At 38.4% G+C, this 21,598-nt stretch overlaps 1 protein-coding gene across 6 annotated transcripts in view; it reads left to right on the top strand.

The window, feature by feature from the left end:
* Positions 1 to 21,598, top strand: part of apba1a (amyloid beta (A4) precursor protein-binding, family A, member 1a) — a 357,632-nt gene that overhangs the window by 193,544 nt on the left and 142,490 nt on the right. For 5 of the 6 annotated variants that reach the window (XM_051927782.1, XM_051927780.1, XM_028802334.2 and 2 more), the window contains one exon: positions 11,441 to 11,588. The exons of the other annotated variant lie outside the window; for it this stretch is intronic. The gene's annotated coding sequence lies outside the window, so the exon portion shown is untranslated. The remainder of the gene's footprint in view (positions 1 to 11,440; positions 11,589 to 21,598) is intronic. 6 annotated transcript variants of the gene reach the window in all.

The raw sequence follows: 21,598 nt of genomic DNA, 5'->3' as shown, positions 1-21,598 counted from the left end.
TGGGCCATTGCCTTTTGGTGGCCTGATATTTACTCCGTTAGATGCAAAAGCAAATGAACTATTGTAGGATCTAATGCAGTTCATAAAGTTTTTACTTTTAGGTACATCGTTAGTTAGAAGCTTTAGTTGAGCTTTGCGTTTTTGGAGCCGAGACATTTTTTCTTCTAGAAATATGGATAAGTAATAAGGAGTATTGCACTCACTGTTAATATGGAGCCTTTTCTGCGGTTGAACGGTTAATAGTGCCTTATTGTAATGAGATCCACCTATGCTGCATAGTGTGAATTGTGTTTGGTCCCGTTATCCGAGCGGTATCGTTTTGTACCTGTGATCGTGAATTCATGACTTGTTTGTTCTTGAGCGTGAGAAATATGGATAAGTAATAAGGATGATCGCACTCACTGTTAATATGGAGCCTTTTCTGCGGTTGAACGGTGAATAGTGCCTCATTGTAATGAGATCTACCTATGCTGCATATTGTGAACGTGTTGAGATGACGTATGTTTAATACGGACGGTTCATTTAGAAATGGGGCTTTGTGTGTCATTTGTTATTCATGTTACTGTGGTCGTGGGTCTGAATCGTCGTTTTTGTGTACGTTTCGTGTGCTATGTCCGTAGTCTGTCCCGTTTCGTGTCCAATGGGCTTTGTGTGGTGCTCGCGGCTTCTTTTTTTTTGTGTGCTTGTGGCTTGTTGAATCCTCCTCTTTGTGTGCGTCCCGTTTCGTGTGCAATGGGATTAAATCCTCCTCTTTGTGTGTGTCCCGTCCGTTGCTTGTGTGGGGGGGGGGGGTTTGCGGGCTCTTTTTTTTTGTGTGCCAGGGGCTTGTTGAATCGTCCTCTTTGTGTGTGTCCCGTCCGTTGCTTGTGTGTGTGTGTGTGGGGGGGGGGGGGGGGTGTGTTTTGCTCGTGCGGCGCTGTGTGCGTCGCCTGCGTTTGACTCCTTTTTTCTGTGCTCACTCCTTTTTTCTGTGGTCTTGTCCGCCTCTCGCGGCGCCTCATTTCTTGGGGCGCCTGCGCAGTACGTCTTTTTGCGGCTACGGCCCATGGCCGGATGTCCCTGCGTCCATCCGGTTTAGCATTCTCGGTTAGTAATATGGATAAGCACCACAAACCTGATATAGGTGTATTGAATGAATGCGTAATTGAATCAGAATGCGTAATTATGCCTCGAGCTGTAGTCGAAATCGCCTTTCAGGCCTCTAGAGCTTTAATCGAAGTCGCCTTTCTCTTTGAATTTTTGCGGCCGTAAATCCGCCGTCTTCCGCAATGTCGGTCTCGTAAGGTTTTTCGGGCAGCTGCGCAGAAGGCGACTGCGCATTCGGCTTCGGACGTGCACAGAAGGCGACTGCGCATTCGGCTTCGGACGGACGTGATTGAGTGAGTGAGTGAGGAGGCAGGCGAAATGTGTATTAAAATGAACACCATTTTAAACAAAAGGTTGTGCATGTGTAAGTCGTACATGAGTATCTAGGGCCTAAGGTAAATAATTGAGTTTCTAGTCATGTTGTCTGATCTGTTGAGGCGGCTCAGACAGATTGTGCATCTGTTGGACCAACTTAGAAAGTAAAACGAATACTGAGGGTTTGCTGAGAACTGTTAGTGGATGCCTCAATTCAGAATAAGCTCACTATCTGCATGAGAAGAAAAATTCCTGCATTTCTGGAGAGGTCAGGGTAGTTTGCTAATTCTGACTACATTTAATTTGTAGACTTTCCAAAAGTTTGTGACTGAAACCTGTTGTTGTTATGGTAGCTGAATATTTGACATATTTTGAATGCTTGTTTCAACATCCTTTTCTAATTGTTATTTCCTGCTATTAGTTTTTTGAGGTACTGAATCTGATTCATTTTTATTTTAGAATTTATTTTCAGTTATTAAAAATGATTTTACTTCACTAATTTGTTTTCCTGGGGCACCGCCATTTTGAGTCATAGTCGTCATGATGTAACATCGGTTTCCATGGAGTGCAGTCCTGGAAGTCACTAGTACAAGGCTATAAAATATATCAGTGTGTCAGATTCACCGTCATCAGAGATTGCAGATATCCAGAGAAAAATCTTTGCATGTGTGTGCTATTTATTGCACTTTAGAATTCCCAGTTACAAAATTTTCCTTCTGAAATGAAAACTGATTTATTTGGTGGAGTTTTTTATCAAACAAGTGCCTCTAGGTTTCGATTTTATAGCCTACATCATGTTTTTTCTCTTGGTCATCCATATGACCCTTGCTTGCATTTTCCCTTGCATGACATAACAGGTGCATTTATGGAAAGGAAACAAGAACTTGAGGTTTTGCTGCATGCCATACAATCCCCGTATTTATCCGTCATTAATGTTGTTTAAGAAATGTGGTCCCTACCTAGAATTTCTGAGCTTATTCTTTGTTATATGTTGAGATGTGAGCAATATGGTAAATCCTCAGAGTAGAGGTAGTTTTGGGCATTTATTTTGGATGCCCCATGTACTAGGCATGGCCCACTGGCAGAAGGCCAAGGGGCAGACCAAGAAGGAATTCTATATCTAAGCTGACCTGTGCACATCTGAGAAGTTCCTGAGGATACAGTGATTTGGAAAACTGCCACTGCAATCCTCACAAGGAAATGTTGAATAAAAATGATGATAATCACTAGAACCATTTGCTGAACCTACACTCCAGAAATGGAATGAACATATTTGGTAAGGCATGGATAAATTATTTGAAACATCCTTGACTAGTGACTGATTAGTTTGTAGTTTTTCTCAATACTGGCTTCTAGGTTAATAATATACTATTGAGTTTTACATTTTTGCTGGAATTAAACTTTAAACTTCAACAGCTTACTGTTTAGTGGTCTAGTTATAAATTTCATTTATAAATGGAAATCACACTTTCCTATGTGATTTTAAATAAGTTGCCTTTTTGACAGATGGCATCATTTTTTATTTTATTCTAGAGGCATTTCAAGATACATAATTATGGTCAGTTTGGGGAAAAAGACACTTGAAGAAAAATAATCATTTATATTTAAATTGGTGGCAGAAGTTGGAACCACACTTGGGAGGGAGCCAGCCCTAGAGTAATCAGCAGAAGAAGATATTCACTTTTTACCATATTGCTAGCTAAATCCTTTGTATTGGGATATTCATTATTACTCTTCGTAGGAGAATTGAATATTTTAATGAATATACAGCACATTTATATGTATAATAAAGCACATAGTGAACCTTACTAATATTATAGAAATTAGTTTATTGTGGAAAATTAAGGTTGTAATTTATTTGGCTCTTCCATTTGTACATTACAGTGAAGTGTGCCCTTGTTAAGCCATGCATTTCTGCAGAATGCTATGTCTTTGAGTTTATCAGATTTAGACTCTTTTTAACAGAGTGCTTCTTTTAGTGTAAATATATATGTGTGCACCTGCAAAATACAAACACAGAATGAAGATAAAATTCTAAGAATAAGCATAGACCAGTAACTTAAAAAAATAAAAACTGAGTTGTCACATGTGCTTTGCCAGTCAGTTTCAGCCCGCTCTTGAATGTTTCCTAGCTGAAGGTGGCCTGATTTAAGAAAGGTTAGTGGTGCGTACCATCCAAGCAAGTGATAGTGATAATATAGCTTTTGAAAAATAAATTTCAATGACAATTTAAATGTATTAGTGAGTAGAGATGTAGAAGAGATATGTGCACTCTGTATGATGGAAGAAAGAAGTAAGCCACCAGTCTGCTACAGAGCAGTCAACAGTCCTGGGGATGCAGTGAAAATCTGCCATATCTCAGCTAAGGTTTCTCCACTGGCTGGGGTTCAAATTAATGTTTTATGTCTCTTTTGTTCATTTTTGATTCTTTGATTTATGTTATGTCAGATTATTCAGGGTGACACAGTTGTAGCATGCTGCTGCTTCACAGTAAGGAGACCAGGGTTTATGTCGCAGGTCCTCCCTGCATTGAGTTTGCATGTTCTCCCCATGTCTGTGTGGGTTTCCTCCGGATGCTCCGGTTTCCTCCCACTGTCTAAAGACATGCAGGTTAGGTGAACTGGCGACACTAAATTGGCCCTAGTGTGTGTTTGGTATATGGATGTGTGTGTGTGTTTTCACTGCAATGGACTGGCACCTTTTCCAGGGTTTGTTCCTGCCTTGTGCCCTATGATAGCTGGGATAGGTTTGAAAATGACTTGTTATAGTTACTTTTTTTTGATTATACAAATTATTTTTTGTTTCTTATCATATTTACAGTTAGGTCCATAAATATTTGGACAAAGACACCTTTTTTCTAATTTTGGTTCTATACATTACCACAATGAATTTTAAATGAAACAACTCCAATGCAGTTGAAGAGCAGACTTTCAGCTTTAATTCAGTGGGGTGAACAAAACGATTGCATAAAAATGTGAGGCAACTAAAGCATTTTTTAACACAATCCCTTCATTTCAGGGGCTCAAAAGTAATTGGACAATTGACCCAAAGGCTATTTCATAGGCAGGTGTGGGCAAGTCCGTCGTTATGTCATTATCAATTAAGCAGATAAAAGGCCTGGAGTTGATTTGAGGTGTGGTGCTTGCATGTGGAAGATTTTGCTGTGAACAGACAACATGCGGTCAAAGGAGCTCTCCATGCAGGTGAAAGAAGCCATCCTTAAGCTGCGAAAACAGAAAAAACCCATCTGAGAAATTGCTACAATATTATGAGTGGCAAAGTGTACAGTTTGTTACATCCTGAGAAAGAAAGCAAGCACTGGTGAACTCAGCAACGCAAAAAGACCTGGACATCCACGGAAGACAACAGTGGTGGATGATCGCAGAATCATTTCCATGGTGAAGAGAAACCCCATCACAACAGCCAACCAAGTGAACAACACTCTCCAGGGGGTAGGCGTATTGATATCCAAGTCTACCATAAAGAGAAGACTGCATGAAAGTAAATACAGAGGGTGCACTGCAAAGTGCAAGCCACTCATAAGCCTCGAGTATAGAAAGGCTAGATTGGACTTTGCTAAAGGACATCTGAAAAAGCCAGCACAGTTCTGGAAAAACATTCTTTGGACAGGTGAAACCAAGATCAACCTCTACCAGAATGATGGGAACAAAAAAGTATGGAGGAGGCGTGGAACAGCTCATTATCCAAAGCATACCACATCATCTGTAAAACACGGTGGAGGCAGTGTGATGGTTTGGGCGTGCATGGCTGCCAGTGGCACTGGGACACTAGTGTTTATTGATGATGTGACACAGGACAGAAGCAGCCGAATGAATTCTGAGGTGTTCAGAGACAGCTCAAATCCAGCTAAATGCAGTCAAATTGATTGGGCGGCGTTTCATGATACAGATGGACAATGACCCAAAACATACAGCCAAAGCAACCCAGGAGTTTATTAAAGCAAAGAAGTGGAAACTTTTTGAATGGCCAAGTCAGTCACCTGATCTTAACCCAACTGAGCATGCATTTCACTTGTTGAAGACTAAACTTCAGACAGAAAGGCCCACAAACAAACGGCAACTGGAAGCCGCTGCAGTAAAGGTCTGGCAGAGCATTAAAAAGGAGGAAACCCAGCATCTGGTGATGTCCATGACTTCAAGACTTCAGGCTGTCATTGCCAGCAAAGGGTTTTCAACCAAGTATTAGAAATGAACATTTTATTTCCAGTTATTTAATTTGTCCAATTACTTTTGAGCCCCTGAAATGAAGGGATTGTGTTAAAAAATGCTTTAGTTGCCTCACATTTTCATGCAATCGTTTTGTTCACCCCACTGAATTAAAGCTGAAAGTCTGCACTTCAACTGCATCTGAGTTGTTTCATTTAAAATTCATTGTGGTAATGTACAGAACCAAAATTAGAAAAAGTTGTCTCTGTCCAAATATTTATGGACCTAACTGTATGTATTTAAGCTGCTTTATGTTCCATGTGTTTTGTTGGTGGTCCCAACTGCCCTCTACCCTATAAATTTGAAGGGTCTCCCACAGTTCTTGGTGGTTCATTTCAAATGTACCTGGGAGTGGTGAGTTTACTGATGTTTTGCTGTGTTTATTATGATTACAGGTGTTTTTTTTACTTCTTGCTCCAGTTTTGACTTTGCCTTTGGATTGTGTTTTTGAAACATCGTTCACCTGGAATTGCCTTGTTGGCAACTCATTTATGCCTTTTGTGCTCTTCTGAGCTTCTTAGTGAGACAGAGCATTTTTGTGGTAATAAGTCTTTTTATTTATGAATACTCTAAGTTTGGCATTATTACTAGCTGGGTTTTCTGGGTTTTTTTCAGTGATATCTCCTTTAGTGGGCATTTTTTGGAAATGCTTTTGGACCTTATTGGGACTTATGTGATTTAGGACTTCTTGTCCGCAACAAAATCAGACAACATTAGAAGGGGAAAGCACTTGCTAACCCCAAATATGGGTGTGTTTTATTTATGGATCTTATGTCTTAAAAGTACACTGTATATGCAGTTTGGATTAATGCTATCAAATCTTTACATCGCTTTTGTAATGTACTTTATGAATCCTAATTGGTGGTTCCCACAATTTTCTAAACTGAGCAAAAGAGTTCACAAATAGTACAACATATCCTAGTTTTCATTTAACAGTTCAATAAAGTAAGTAATAAAGTAGCAAAAGTATTCCTAAAAAAAGGGTGCACTATTTGTTTTTTTATATGAGTGATACAAATCTTAAAATGATTAATGCTACTGACTGATGTTGTGCCGAATGACTGAAGCATGTCTTAAACTTTTGATATTTTCTGATGTTCTTACATTTCTCTGTGGTCCAACAAACATGTCCTTCACAGTACCGGAAGGTGTAAATTTATCAAATGTTCCATTTACCTCATAAGCTTGTCTGTCTCCCTCATTTGGTTTAGGTGTGTTTGCTTGTCAGTCACAAAAGTTTGATTGTTTCACTAATTGTGTGAAGGAAGATTGTATCCTAGAGAATATTTATATGTTTGTACCGTTGATACAAAGCTTTCTGTGATGTATCAACAGCATTGTTTTGCATATAACTACAATAAATAGTACACGGAGTAGAGAGTGGTTTACCACTTCATACAGAATTAACGCTTGGACTAACTTGACTAATTTTATTACATAAACATGTGAGACCTATAATTTCAGAAACACTGCTATACATAACCATTTTGATGAGATTTGTTGGCTTTCTCATTTCAAAATGCAATTTTGACATCAATATATCCAATTCATATTCTAATGCAGACATATATGGACAACGAGTGGGTTTACTTGTTGGGTTAGAGTGTCTGGATATTGATGGAACAGCTTACAGTTTCAGTTTAAGTTAAATACTGTAAGGGCGAGAATCCTTTTTTTGCAATGGCACATGGTTGTAGTTGGTAGCAGGTGATTGACAACCTCATAATTTGAGCATGCAGATTCATCCAGAAGCCTGACAGTGCTTGTGTAATATATTTTTTCTTGTCTGGGAGTTTTTACATATGAACTTCCCATTTCTAGCATCAGGTTAAAGAATTAGTGTGGTATTTTTAAACTTGATCTTTATTACCATTTTATGTTATTTACACAATGCTATTTTGAGTTGCTTGACTACTTTGGTGGGGCTACTGACACCACAAAATGTGACAGTATAAATATGATGATGTCCATTGGGTTCAGTGTCTTTGTGAGCTGTAGATGTAGTTAGTTTAGAATTCAAGTAGGCCATACTGGTAACATTGGTGTTTTGGTTTTGGCTTTGTTTCTGGATTTGATCTTTCCTTTTCTTTTTTCCTTTGGCATTGGCCATACAGTTCATGATCGTTCTTTTTGTGATCTTTTGCTTCTCCTTTTGATCATATCTTTAAACTTCATTATCATCTCCTGGTCTCTTTGCTCACAATAACCCTTGGGTAGTTTAATGTGTTTTTTAAATCTTGGTGGGCATAATCGGATATTAAAAACCTACATTATGGAGGTCTTTATGAATCTCTCAGCCTCAGTGTGAGATCATGAACATCAAAGATTGTGAAAAACATTTTTGCATTGTCCATTTTGAGATAGTGCTATTGTAAGTCAAGAGCTATCTTATCTGTTTTAAAATAAGGAAACAGATTCTGTTGATTACTAAAAATAATTAATCTAGGACAACACAGAATATCTTTGCATTTTTCCTTCACACATTAATACAAAAAAATCAGTAACTGTGGGATTTTTAAGTTTTAATTGCTTATAAAGTTTTTTGCAAATAAGTTCTTTGTGGTAGTCATAGTGTTGTTTTCAGATTACAGTGAACTTTTTACTTGCATTCCAGATAACCAAGGAACATTTCACCGCTCTCCAATTTCATAATAAACATGAATGTATTAAAATACATAACCATTATATTTAATAGAAAACACAAGTCAGTTTACCTGACATACTCCTTATTTACCCCTATTTTCATCTTCAGTTACACCTCCAGTTTCTTTAACACTTTGTGAAAGAAACATAGAAATTAGCCCAGCTGGGATGGAAGTGGTAAAGATTTGCAACAATTCAATTCAAATCTTTTCCAGGTCAGACTGAATTCCAATGATTTACAGATTGCTAATATGAAATATTAGTGCCCAGTAATAAAGTGAAAGAAAATGAGCAAATGCATGTCTATTACCATTTCATTATGAACACCATTCCCAAGATTATGGCTTTTTTTTCATTTTAGTTGTTTGATGATAATACAATTATGTCTTCTATAATGTTTATTAAACATGCTAGCAAATCAAATTTCTATCCTCCCATTTGTTTCCAGTAACATTACCTGTATCAGTCATTGCATTTAATTTATTGCTTCATTATTCAGTTTATATCTTAGTAGCTGCAAGTGTTCAAAATAAGGTGATACCATAGATACTGCACAAATGGTGATTAGCCAATAAAACAGTGAGAAATGTTTGGCTACCCTTATATGAATAGCAGTTGCTTGACTGGATGAATACTGTTCCTGCTTATGAATGTTACCCTTACATTGTATTTTCTGGAGAGTCAGACTGGTCTAATATTGCTTACACACAGTAAAAGAAAGGTTCAAAACTCAAGAACATGAAAAACAATGATTTGACTTAATGAACAAGTGATGCATTGTTGAAAGAAACATTTCTAAATGTTAAAGCTTTTAAAGCATAAATGGGGGTCAGATGATAGTCAAAAGATTAGCTTTTCCCTGCAGCAGCAGTTGTTCTTGACAACAGTGATCAAGAGAGAAAGGCAAAACATTCTGCGTGAAAATGCACCCTTACATTTTAGAATTCTATAAAATCTTATATAAGAGTCTGCATTCAGCATTGGTACTGAACCATCAGGTTATTGGAAGTGACGAAGGCAACTTTTCAGCCTTTTCATTTGTATCATAGTGAAAACCATAGCTAATATATATTTTGTGTGTATATATATATATATATATATATATGTATATATATATATACATCTATCTATCTATCTATCTATCTATCTATCTATCTATCTATCTATCTATCTATCTATCTATCTATCTATCTATCTATCTAATAAGAGTTTTTGCTCATCTAAAGTGTGTCTGATTTACTTTTGCATTGTATGCCTTTTTTGTGTTCTTAAAGCAACTACTTTTGTGACTGCTTTTAGCAACTACTTGTGTAATGTAGTCATGATTGATGTGGTGTGCTATACATAATTTATGAGATTCCAGAGCATGCCATAGAACTGCAAAGTTACAGGCAGCAACCCAGACAAAAGTAGAAAAGTGAGCGTGAGGTGGTGTATCTTTTAAAAACATGTTCATGAACTGGAATGTCAAAAAATAATTATGAGGATAAAACTTGCCTTCTTGTATTTTTCCTCCTCTTTTATCTTTTTCATGAACTAGCAGATAAAAAATAACTTTTAAAGTACAAGTCTTAAATGATTTATATTGAATCATGTTTGTATTGATTTCTCAATATGAAATATTGCATATATAAAACTGCTTTTATTTTACAAAGGTAATGAAATAACTAAAAGTCACAAAATTTTTTGCTTTGAATTTGCTTTTAGTCAAATCCCTTCTTGTATAGTTTCTGTAAGTTTGATGAGTCTCTGCCTTGTAAGCCATCTTTGAGTTATTTTTTTGGAACTTGTTTTCACTTTTTTTTTAAACTTTTAAAGCCATTATGGGCCTATGTAGGCTGAAGCCAGCAAGTAGTAGTTGGGGACTGACTTAGTTAAGGTGAGCCTCTCCTGGGCAGGTCAGTGAAAGTCCTGGCCTGCTTTACAGGTGACCATATCACTATATCTACTCACAACAGTAACCCTAATTTAGTCTAGGTCTCGAAAGTTATTTCTGAGTACTGAAGTAAGTGTAGATAAGAGCCACAGTTTTCACTGTAAAAAGACACTTTCTTTTACTATTTATATGCTCAAGTGTTCATTATTTTAATGTCCAGCAAACACTATCTTTCCATAACTATAATCACAGCCAAATAGTACTTAATTATTAATTGCTTTGTTTCATTCCTCAGCTACAATAAGAATAACAACAAAAACACAGAATTAGCGTAAGCCATCCTAATTCAGGGTGTTAATAAGAAATGTAATGATTAACTTCATGAGGTAGAAGTACATAAGTACGGTTGCGTCAAATATTTGAAATTTTAAAACATGTGCTTCAATTGAAATGTTTAAAACCTAAATGTTTTCAGTTTTAATAGCAATGTTTAATGTTTCTCTTTCTGATAGAAATCCATAGATGTATAGATCCTTAGTAAAGGATCAAAAATCAAAAAAATAACTTCATATTCATAATCACTGACCTTGAAATGGTCTAAAATGACATATGTTTGAAATTTGGCATATTTTATGTTTCTGGGAGTGGCTCTTAGAGGGCCAGGACAGCAACACTCCACATGCCTGTATTACAGATGCATATTTCTTTGAAGTTTTGTGAAAACTTTGACCCCTTGTGCTTTATTAGGCAGTGAACCTCAGAGGTCAATTGATGTGTCATGTACAATTACAAGTCCTTCCTGTCATTTTTTGCTGAAGACACCTATTGGTTTACTTTTTATCATAAGGGTGTAATTTCCTGTACAAAATATGGTCCAACAATGGCCTAAAAATTTTCAGGTGTAGAGAACCAAAAATTGGGGAAATCCCCAAAAAGCTTGATAGCTTGCATATCTAGACATGAAGACGAGTTGAAATGTATATCATATTAGGTGTGTTTCTTGTACTAGTGAATAAGGAGATGCTGGATGTAAAAAAACTGAAGTGATTTCAAAGCATTCATTAGTAATTCTTATGAGTTCAAACAAGACAGTATGTATTTTTTTAAAACTGGTATTACCTGACAAAAATAACTACTTTTAACATGTTATAGATTGTAAATTTTATTTCATTAATGGCAATGGTGGGCATTGTGTGTTGCATGTTATGTAGACCTGTGTCTGCTGTTATCTATCTCTTTATCTATCTAGAGGGTCTGTGTATCTGTTTATTTATTTGTTTATTTGTTTTCACAGGATAAATGCTGTTTGAACCATCAACCTTCATTTTAGCCTAGTCAGTGTTACACCAATCTGATGAGCTTGAACGTCTCTGCCTTTGCCTGGTTCAGTAGTGGAGCAGTGTCATTCAGCCATTTCACACAATAATAAATGTCCTTGAAAGGTAAGTGAGAGAAAAAAAAAGTGCAACATAAACTGCAGCTACCACTTGCAGTTCATAATTCTCTAGTGTGTTCTGGAATCAGGATATATTATTAGAGTCAAATGTGGAGATCCCACAGCTGTGCCATCTGTGCAATGATTAGTAATTTTCTCCTTGAGGAAATGTTTGCCTGTTTTGCTTTGCAAAATGTTCTTTCTACTGTATGAGCCTTACCTGAAGTCTCAGTAATACTAATAGATTAGAGCCGTATAAAATGTAGGATGAAAATATGCTGGTAAAATAAAGATTTAGGCACCGTCTTTGAAGGCCCTGTAAAAAAAAAAAAAAATCTTTTAGGAATTGTGTTTGCATATAGATGGAATACTCATGACCGATCTCTTCATTGTTCTTTATGATATCAAAATTTAATGAAAGCAACATATTTGCCAAATATCTTAAAAGCAAAAGATTGTATAACAGAACTATATGACAGCGACATTAAAATTTCTGAACCTTTTTTGATCTTTAATCGCTGATTTAAGAAAAACAAATTCCACAGCATGAGTACTTTAGAATTATGTGGAATTTCCTTGTTGAGTGTTTTCCCTTACAATGAGGGACTCTATTACTTCTAGATACCAAAGCAGAGCGTATGCTGTAGTAGGCTGTGCATCACTAGAGATAAGTAAAGGCTGCTAGCATTTAGTAGGGTCACTTAGGAGCTGGTGGACGCTAGTAGTCCAAGCTACTTGTTCTGAAATAAAAATAACCAAAAGGTGTTAATGCTGAGCTTGTGCTGGTGGGGATGATAATGCACGAGCTAAGTTAAAAAAATGCAGTTAGTGAAGTGAAAGCAGAAGTTGTTCAAGGTTACCTTTTAAAATACAACACCAGTGATCTGGAAAATGAGAGCAACTAGAAATATGACTCTTTGGTGGTCTAAAACATGGTGGACAGCCATTTCTTAAACTGTCATGAAGCAATCATCAGTTTTCTTTTACAGAGGTGGGTTGGAGGGACAGTCTGTGAAACTGCATGAAACGTTTTGTCCCCCAGCTCTCAGTAAAATGACCTACTTTCTTGGTATTTAATAGCTATTTGCTAGTCCAATGCCTACAGTGGTATTTTGCTGCTAAAAGTCCAAATCTAATTGGTTGCAGTACTGATTTTACTGGCTTTAGATTATGAGCAGAACTTTTGTTTCATTTTGGTTGTACTTTGCCTAAGCCACAGAGTATACAAGGAAGGCATTAGGCATTACTCAGTTACAGAGAAGACCACAAACATAGGTTGAAAGCACAGAAGCAGACAGAATACAATTTTACTACATTTTTGGGTTTAGCACAAAAACAAAATTTGTTTAGCACATTTTTTTAACTATAGACTTGTATTTTTTCAAGAATTTCCCAGGTCAGTACAGTACTTAAGCATTTGTTCTATAAATGTGAGCAGGCGTTTAGATGATTTCCTGCTGTAAATATAGATTACTTTCCTTTTCATTGGTACAGATTAACATGTTAAATAGTTGTCTATGAGTTTGCTTATGTGTGCTTTAATATCCTGGCTATTCACAGAAACTTGGTTTAAAAAATACAATGTATGCCCTTTTTCCTGTTAGAGAAGCCATGATGTTGATCTCTGGGAAACCTTAACACATGGCCATGTAAATGCATAACTGGGTTACAGTTAAGGATTTCATAGTCTGTGCATGTCCATTCATCATTGAGGAACTTTTTCAAGACAACTCTATCCCACCAGTCTTTGCTTTGCATAAGCATCTAGCAGCCACAGGTAAAAAATGGTGAAAGGGTTCACAAAGATACATTTCCTGAGGCAAAACCTCCTGCAATCACATTATTCCTTCTCCTGGATGTAATAATCTGTCTCAAATATTTCAGAAATCTCTATATTTATGAACAGTGCTAACCTCAGCAGCACAATCTCGGGATACACAGGGTCAGTTGTAGTGTGCTGCCAGCTCAGAATGATCCTGTGCTGATCTGGTTTTAGTGCATATTTATGGTAACAAAACTAACATTGGATCTGTTACTGTAACACTGTTGTTATGTGCCCCAGAGCTGTAGACTAGCAATAGACCAAGACCGCTAAGACTAACTGCAATTGGAGTATACTTCGTGGGGTTGGTGAAGGGGAACAAATTTGTGTGGTAACTTAGACCATCTCATGGGCAGGTTCAGAGGACTTAGTATGGTGGGTAATGTTACAACATAATTTATATACATATCTCACAGACGGTTACAGACATGAAAAAGTAGTTATATTCCATTAAAAATATAAAAAAACATTTGATATTTGTACTTGGACTAATGTATAGCATGAATATACCGAAACTAATGCACAGCAACATCTGACCACATACAGTATACTGTAGTCCTATAAGGTTATAATAGAGTTCAGAAGTCCAGATTAGAGAATGTGACATAGCAGACATAACCAGACATAGCAAACATGTCTCTTGCATACAAAGCGATTGCTTTTCCTTTACTGTACTTACTGTCATTGTTTTAATGTAAACTATCCCTACTTAAAACTGAAAAGTTTACTGTATAACCGTGTATGCTTTGACTCGTAGGCAGTAGCACCCAATCTCACATAGCTCATGTCTGTGGAACATTGTAGTCTTATTGCTCTATAATTAGTCAAAACAGGAACACTACAGTATCCCTTATAGTGTGTGTACAACATCCAAATCACATAAAGCCCTGTTTCACAGAATATATCATGGATGTTAAGCGGCATGTACCTGTATTTAACTCAATGCAATAGAAAAAGACCAGCAATGCATGGAAATATTTATACTGCGTTTTATGCTGCTTGGTCACCAGTTCTGAAAATGTGCATTGAAAGCTGCCGCCAGTTTCTTCTATACTGCATTCGAGTTCTTTCCAGATCTGATACGGGTATGTACAAAATAATACAATATATCTGTATAATGTTCAATATGTATTATATAGAGCTAGTGATTTGTTGTGCAGTTTTCTCTACCGTGAGACATGTTTTACGAATATTGTCTAGCCCAGAGGTGGGCAATGTTGGTCTTGGAGAGCCGCAGTGTTTTTTGTACCAACCCACCTTCTTAATGAGAAGTCATTTACTGCTGATGAAGCACTTATTGCTTAAGTTGCATTTTGATGCTTCATTTTAGTGGTCCTCACCCTTAATTCCTTATTGCAATCTTAAACAGCTGCATTCCCTGTTTTAATGGCTCCTTATTAGCAATAAGATGTAAATGACAAAGCAGTCAGCAGTTCACCATCTAGCTTGTTTCGATTTACATCTCTGTGTTCATCATGCACTGTTTGATTTATTAAAACACTTAATAGAAAATGTGACTGGCTTCAAATCATTTTGATGATATCCTTGGAAAGGAAAAAATCTACGATATAAGAACCTTACATTGCAAACTAACAAGTCATAAAATTAAATAAGGTCTAAGATTGGAAAGGATTGGTTTATAATTAAGCAATTGGGTTGAAATGAAAACCTGTAGCCACTGTGGCTCTCCAGGACCGACATTGCTCACCCCTGCTCTAGCCTCTGACTAAATATTTTATTGATTTTGAATACTGTTGGATTAATTCATCCATCCATCCATCCATCCTCTTCCGCTTATCCGAGGTCGGGTCGCGGGGGCAGCAGCTTGAGCAGAGATACCCAGACTTCCCTCTCCCCGGCCACTTCTTCTAGCTCTTCCGGGAAAATCCCGAGGCGTTCCCAGGCCAGCCAGGAGACGTAGTCCCTCCAGCGTGTCCTGGGTCTGCCCCGGGGCCTCCTCCCGGTTGGACATGCCCGGAACACCTCAGCAGGGAGGTGTCCAGGAGGCATCCTGATCAGATGCCCGAGCCACCTCATCTGACTCCTCTCAATGCGGAGGAGCAGCGGCTCTACTCTGAGCCCTTCCCGGATGACTGAGCTTCTCACCCTATCTTTAAGGGAGAGCCCAGACACCCTGCGGAAGAAACTAATTTCAGCCGCTTATATTTGCGATCTCGTTCTTTCGGTCACTACCCACAGCTCATGACCATAGGTGAGGGTAGGAACATAGATCGACTGGTAAATTGAGAGCTTTGCCTTATGGCTCAGCTCCTGTTTCACCACGACCGGACGCCGCACCGATCCGCCTGTCGATCTCACGCTCCATTCTTCCCTCACTCATGAACAAGACCCCGAGATACTTGAACTCCTCCACTTGAGGCAGGATCTCGCTCCCAACCCTGAGAGGGCACTCCACCCTTTTCCGGCTGAGGACCATGGTCTCGGATTTGGAGGTGCTGATTCCCATCCCAGTCGCTTCACACTCAGCTGCGAACCGATCCAGAGAGAGCTGAAGATCACGGCCTGATGAAGCAAACAGGACAACATCATCTGCAAAAAGCAGTGACCCAATCCTGAGTTCACCAAACCGGGCCCCCTCAACACCCTGGCTGTGCCTAGAAATTCTGTCCATAAAAGTTATGAACAGAATCGGTGACAAAGGGCAGCCCTGGCAGAGTCCAACTCTCACTGGAAACGGGTTCGACTTACTGCCGGCAATGCGGACCAAGCTCTGACACCGGTTGTACAGGGACCGAACAGCCCTTATCAGGGGGTCCGGTACTCCATACTCCCGGAGCACCCCCCACAGGATTCCCCGAGGGACACGGTCGAACGCCTTTTCCAAGTCCACAAAACACATGTAGACTGGTTGGGCGAACTCCTATGCACCCTGCAGGACTCTGCTAAGGGTGTAGAGCTGGTCCACTGTTCCGTGACCAGGACGAAAACCACACTGTTCCTCCTGAATCCGAGGCTCGACTATCCGACGGACCCTCCTTTCCAGAACCCCCGAATAGACTTTTCCAGGGAGGCTGAGGAGTGTGATCCCTCTGTAGTTGGAACACACCCTCCGGTCCCCCTTCTTAAAGAGGGGGACCACCACCCCGGTCTGCCAATCCAGAGGCACTGTCCCTGATGTCCATGCGATGTTGTAGAGACGTGTCAACCAAGACAGCCCTACAACATCCAGATTGGATTAATTCAGTCATTAGGGAAAACTTTGTGCATATCTTCATTATCTATGTAATTGGGAAATAGTTACAGAGAGACAATTATGTTTCACATATGATTTTACTAACATGTACCTCTCATCGTCATTACTTTCCATGAAGGGTTTTCAGGGCATTTTCATATCCTTCAATGGTGTTGACTATAATGACAGCTTAACGATTGTAATTATTTTTTATCAATTTTACATGAGGATGTACTTTTCCCTTTTGTTCTGTCCTTTTAAATCGAGAGAAATGCGTAGCAGCATGTTGTTAACTGAGAGAGGATGAGATGTTAATTGCTGCCGCAACTTCATTAACGGGCAGTCAGATGGCTAATTGAGCAAACTGAGAGAAAACAAGTCAAAAACATGACTAGCTGCAGAGGGGTTAAACTTGGGACTAAACTTGTTCCGCTGCTCACTGAGACAACACTTAGACCTGAGGATCATCTCATCTTAGCACCGTACTGTGTAGTCTGGTCTTGATCCACTGCAAGTACGATACTTTCTCAGGTGCACTGCTACTGACTCACTGGATTGTTTTTGGATTCACGGTGTCCAATGATGATATGAACTTCCACATGTAAACAGGGCTTTTAAGAAAACAGGTTTCTGCTTTAACTGGGTTACTCACTTTTACTGGTTTGTATGTGCATATAAACAAAGTCTATAAGATGTTTCTAAATACAACTAAAACTTGCAAACTGAATCCGAGTTGTTCTTTAACCAAATTGAACTTTGGACATTTGGTGATTGTAGCAGTTAAGGCTTTTGTCCACCTCTTGAACCCTCAGGTACCACTCTAGACACCAGGTAAAAGTATAACTAATATTTATTTTACTGTTATACAGTGCACCAAGCACCCTCCACTCCACACTCATATAATCAATAAACTCTCTATAATCACCAATCCTCCTCACCCAGACACTTTGCCACCCTACCTCCCAGCTCAGCTCAGTGTTCTGGGCTTCCCACAGTCCTTTTATACACCCTGACCCGGAAATGGTTCCTGGCCAAACCCACAAGTACGTTTTCCTTCCGGGTCAGGGCAAACAGTCCTTTTCTTCACCCCGGGAGCATGTCGCTTCCTCCAGTCACGTGACTGTGACGCACTCCCGGGTTATAGGGCACGCAAGAGCCCACTAGCCCCCCTACAGCGACTCCCGGTGGCCCCCAAGGTATCCAGCAGGGCTGTGTGTATAAACTACAGAGTCCATGAGGCCCTGCTGGACGTCGGGGCACCATCATGCTGTCCGGAGGGCTCCTCCTAGCGGCCTGGGGGTGGCGACCGGAGTCCATAGCCGGTCGTCCATCACAGTGATATTATGATGTTATGATTCTTCCTTAAGAAGGGACTCTATCACCAAAGAAAAACAAAACTTAGCTTGGAAATTTTACCATAGATTTTGTCAAAAATGAAAACTAAATAACAAAAATAAGAGCCAAACAACAATAATGGAATATTCTAGACCAAGTTTAGTTCTGGAGGACCCCTGTTTCTTTGGGTTTTTATTCCAAATAATTTCACAAGCAGAAGGGCCTTCCTTTCGGTGTAGGCCTGGTCTATGGTGGGGTGATTTGTTCAATCTCAATTCTAAAGTTTTGTCCCAGTACAATACTGGACAACAATGTGATGGTCAAAATTTATTGAATTGTCCAAAATTGATGCATTTGCATCTATGCTTTGCTGCACAGGCTACTAAGAGGCAGATTTTGTACTTAATCTTGTCAGTCTGACATGTATCCTTCAATGACGGTGAAAGCAAAAAGATAAATTTACCAAAGTAGGTTCATAACCTTTACACTTAAAATTTAATTTTGGTCCCTGAAATAAACTGACTAGCACAACAAAATAATAAAATTATTAAATTAAACCATGATTACTATTTACTATGTCAATACTAATATACAAGAAATCAACTACAGAGAACTTTTTAGCCAGCCAGGAGCAAATGTGAACGTGTCATCAATTAATTTATAGATTTTGGTAAACTCTTGAGGATGATATTTGCTGAGTTTTGACTCGGGTTGTAATGTGAGCTGATTCGGGAAGTGTTTATACTTTAAATTAAATCAGTCTTCAGCAATATTTTCAAAGCGCAGAGTTATACTCAGGCTGCTGCATTGATCATTTAGTTTTACTTTGCAGCATCTTTGTTTCCTATTCTACTCTGTTTTGAGGATTACTATTATTTTTATTGTTATTACAGTTATTATTGTGGTTGTTATTTTGGTCTTATGAATATGAAACATTACATTTCCATTAACTTTATCATTGTAGCACAAACATTCCCTATAAATTGAACATAAATTTTAAAAAAAATTAAAGCAGCCTACAATGCCTTTTGTCATTTTTGTTATTCTAGTGGGTGTTCTGCATGCTTTGTTTTAGTAAAAGCATCCAGTTCTATGCTGCTGAATCTTTTGATACCAATGATCAATCTCTGAACTCAGGATAGGTACTGTACATAGAAATCTTTATTTGTATACTGGCATAAAACAAAATTTAATACAATATATGTAATAAAAGCAGCAATACAGTAGAATATATATAAAGAAGATATCTCATTACATATATGCAAAAGAAAGTTGAGTAAAATAGTAAACAGCAATAAATAAATTGTATAATAACAATCCCAGGTGAGGCTGAAGTCAGTTCTTGGCAGTTGGACATGGGGGTGATGGAGGCTATAGCTCAGTTTGTTTGGGATTGAGTCACAATGTACTGCCTTCCAAATGGTAGCAGATCAGACAGGGAGTGTCCAGGGTGTATTGTGTCTCTACTGATGCTTCTAGGCCTCTTCTTCAGTTGGCTAACATAGACAGTGTCCAGATGCAAGTGAACCATCTTGATAATTTGCTGAGCCAACTTCACCACACAGTGCAGCTTCTTCTAGTTGGTGGCCATGCAACTGGCATACTACTCTCAGTGGTGATGTGGTAGTAGATCACTAGGAGTTGTTGATGAAGTTGGGCCCATTTCGGTTTCCTAAAGAAGTAAAGTCTCTGTTGGGCCTTTTTCACCATCATGTGAAGGTGTTAAGGGACATTGCCAGCTAGTAAACTGCAAGAAACTTCACACTCTTCACACATTCCACTATTTTTCCATAAATGGAAAGAAGATGGTCTATCTTCTTAGATCTTTTGAAGTGTAGTATATATCAGTCTCTTTTATTTTGGTAGTATTTATGACCAGGTTGTTGTCCTTACACCACTCGGCCAGGTGTTACACCTCATTCCTGTAGGCCACTTCCTCCCCATCTGAAATTACTCCAATTATTGTGGTGTCGTTGGCAAATTAATTATAGTATTCAGTGTGTACATTAGGTTACAGTTATGGGTAAAGAGAGTAAAGCACATTGGGCTCAACATGCAGCCCTTCAGGGTTCCTGTGTTCAGGATGAGATTAGAAGAAGTGTGGTTCTCAATCCTGACACGCTGTGGTCTGTTCAGGATGGAGTCCATGACCCAGGAGCAGAGGGAAGTGTCTAAACTCAGGTTTCCTAATGCATCGATAGGTTTATGGAAGATTATGATATTACATGCGGAGCTAAAGTTCACAAATAGGATGTTTACATACAGTAGATATTTGGCTGTTCTAGGTGTGTCAAAACCTTATAGAGTACAATTTGGACTACATCCTCTGTAGATCAAGCAGTAAGTTTGTTAATACAGTTAATTCTTTGGCTGACGCCTTGATCCAAGTGAATTAAAACATTTATGGTACAATTGGTTACATTTGTTTTGGTTTTCCAACTGGAGCACAGACATGTCAAGTGACTTGCTCATGGTCACACAGGATTTGAACCCACAACCTCATGGTCTGAAGACCAAAGCCTTGACCACTATATCATACTTCCTGCGTACAATGGTAATAGGCTGAGTGTGGCCTGATTGAATCATTAGCATTTATGCTGTAGCTTACAATTTCCCCTCATCTTAATGTTTATGACAAGTCAGCATCCATGCTTATAGGCACACTAGCTGTGTTTTTCTATGTCAATGGGCCTCAGTTAGTTAACCCCTGGACTTCCTTCTATCCATCAACTGTGCAATATCCAATATCTAAGTGGTACTGATAATAACTGTGTAGTATCTGTATACTGTCTATACTGTACAATATCATTACTCTCAGGGTCCAACATCCACTACTCACTGCACATGATCATCATTATTGTGCAATATTTAAATTATGTGCAATAACCCAATAGTGCAATAGTTATTTATTCTTTCCAGTATTTAAATAATGTGCAATAACTCGATTTAGTTATTATTCTTTCCATTTGTATATAGCGTCGCAGAACTTTTTTTTGCAACTTTTTGCACCATTTGTTTATTTGTTTATTTACTTGTTGTGTTCTACATATATGTCTGCACTGAAGGAGCTGCTTTTAATCTCATTGTACATGTGTATAGTGACAATAAAAGGCATTCTATTCTATTATAGTGGCATTGGTTATTTTGATGTGTCAGAAATATAATGTAAATAATTCATTTCTTTATACAATGTTTGTATTTTTTACCAGGGAATAATATTAGTTCACTTGAGCTGCTTACTGTTGAACATGCTACATACAGTCCTCTGTTGTGTTGGTGTGAAAGAAAGTTTAGCAGAACTCTGTAATAAAGCATTAGTCAGGAATGCTACAAAGGTGATTTTAAAGTTGAATCATTCAAGCAAAAACTGCTAAAAATCTTGACCCTTCATTTGCATCAAAGCCTAAAATTAGTTCAGCCTCATTATACCTGTACAGTGGATTTGAATAAAAATCAGCCAACAATAGAAACAAAAGTTACTAAATACTTTTACTCAATCGAGTTGAAGTCACTTCTGGAGATGGCCTTCATTTGCACAAACTGGTGCACCCCATTTGTCCATGTGATCGTTGTCAATTCTGAGGCATAAAAAGAATGCAATGTGTTAGAATGTCCCACACACTACAGTGCTATCAGGGACAAATACCAACAAATGAAAAACATTGGC

The sequence above is a fragment of the Erpetoichthys calabaricus genome, chromosome 5, assembly GCF_900747795.2.
Source record: "Erpetoichthys calabaricus chromosome 5, fErpCal1.3, whole genome shotgun sequence".
NCBI lineage: Eukaryota > Metazoa > Chordata > Cladistia > Polypteriformes > Polypteridae > Erpetoichthys > Erpetoichthys calabaricus.
The sequence above is the reverse complement of the archived record's forward strand: the minus strand, read 5'-3'. Positions and strand labels throughout refer to the sequence as shown.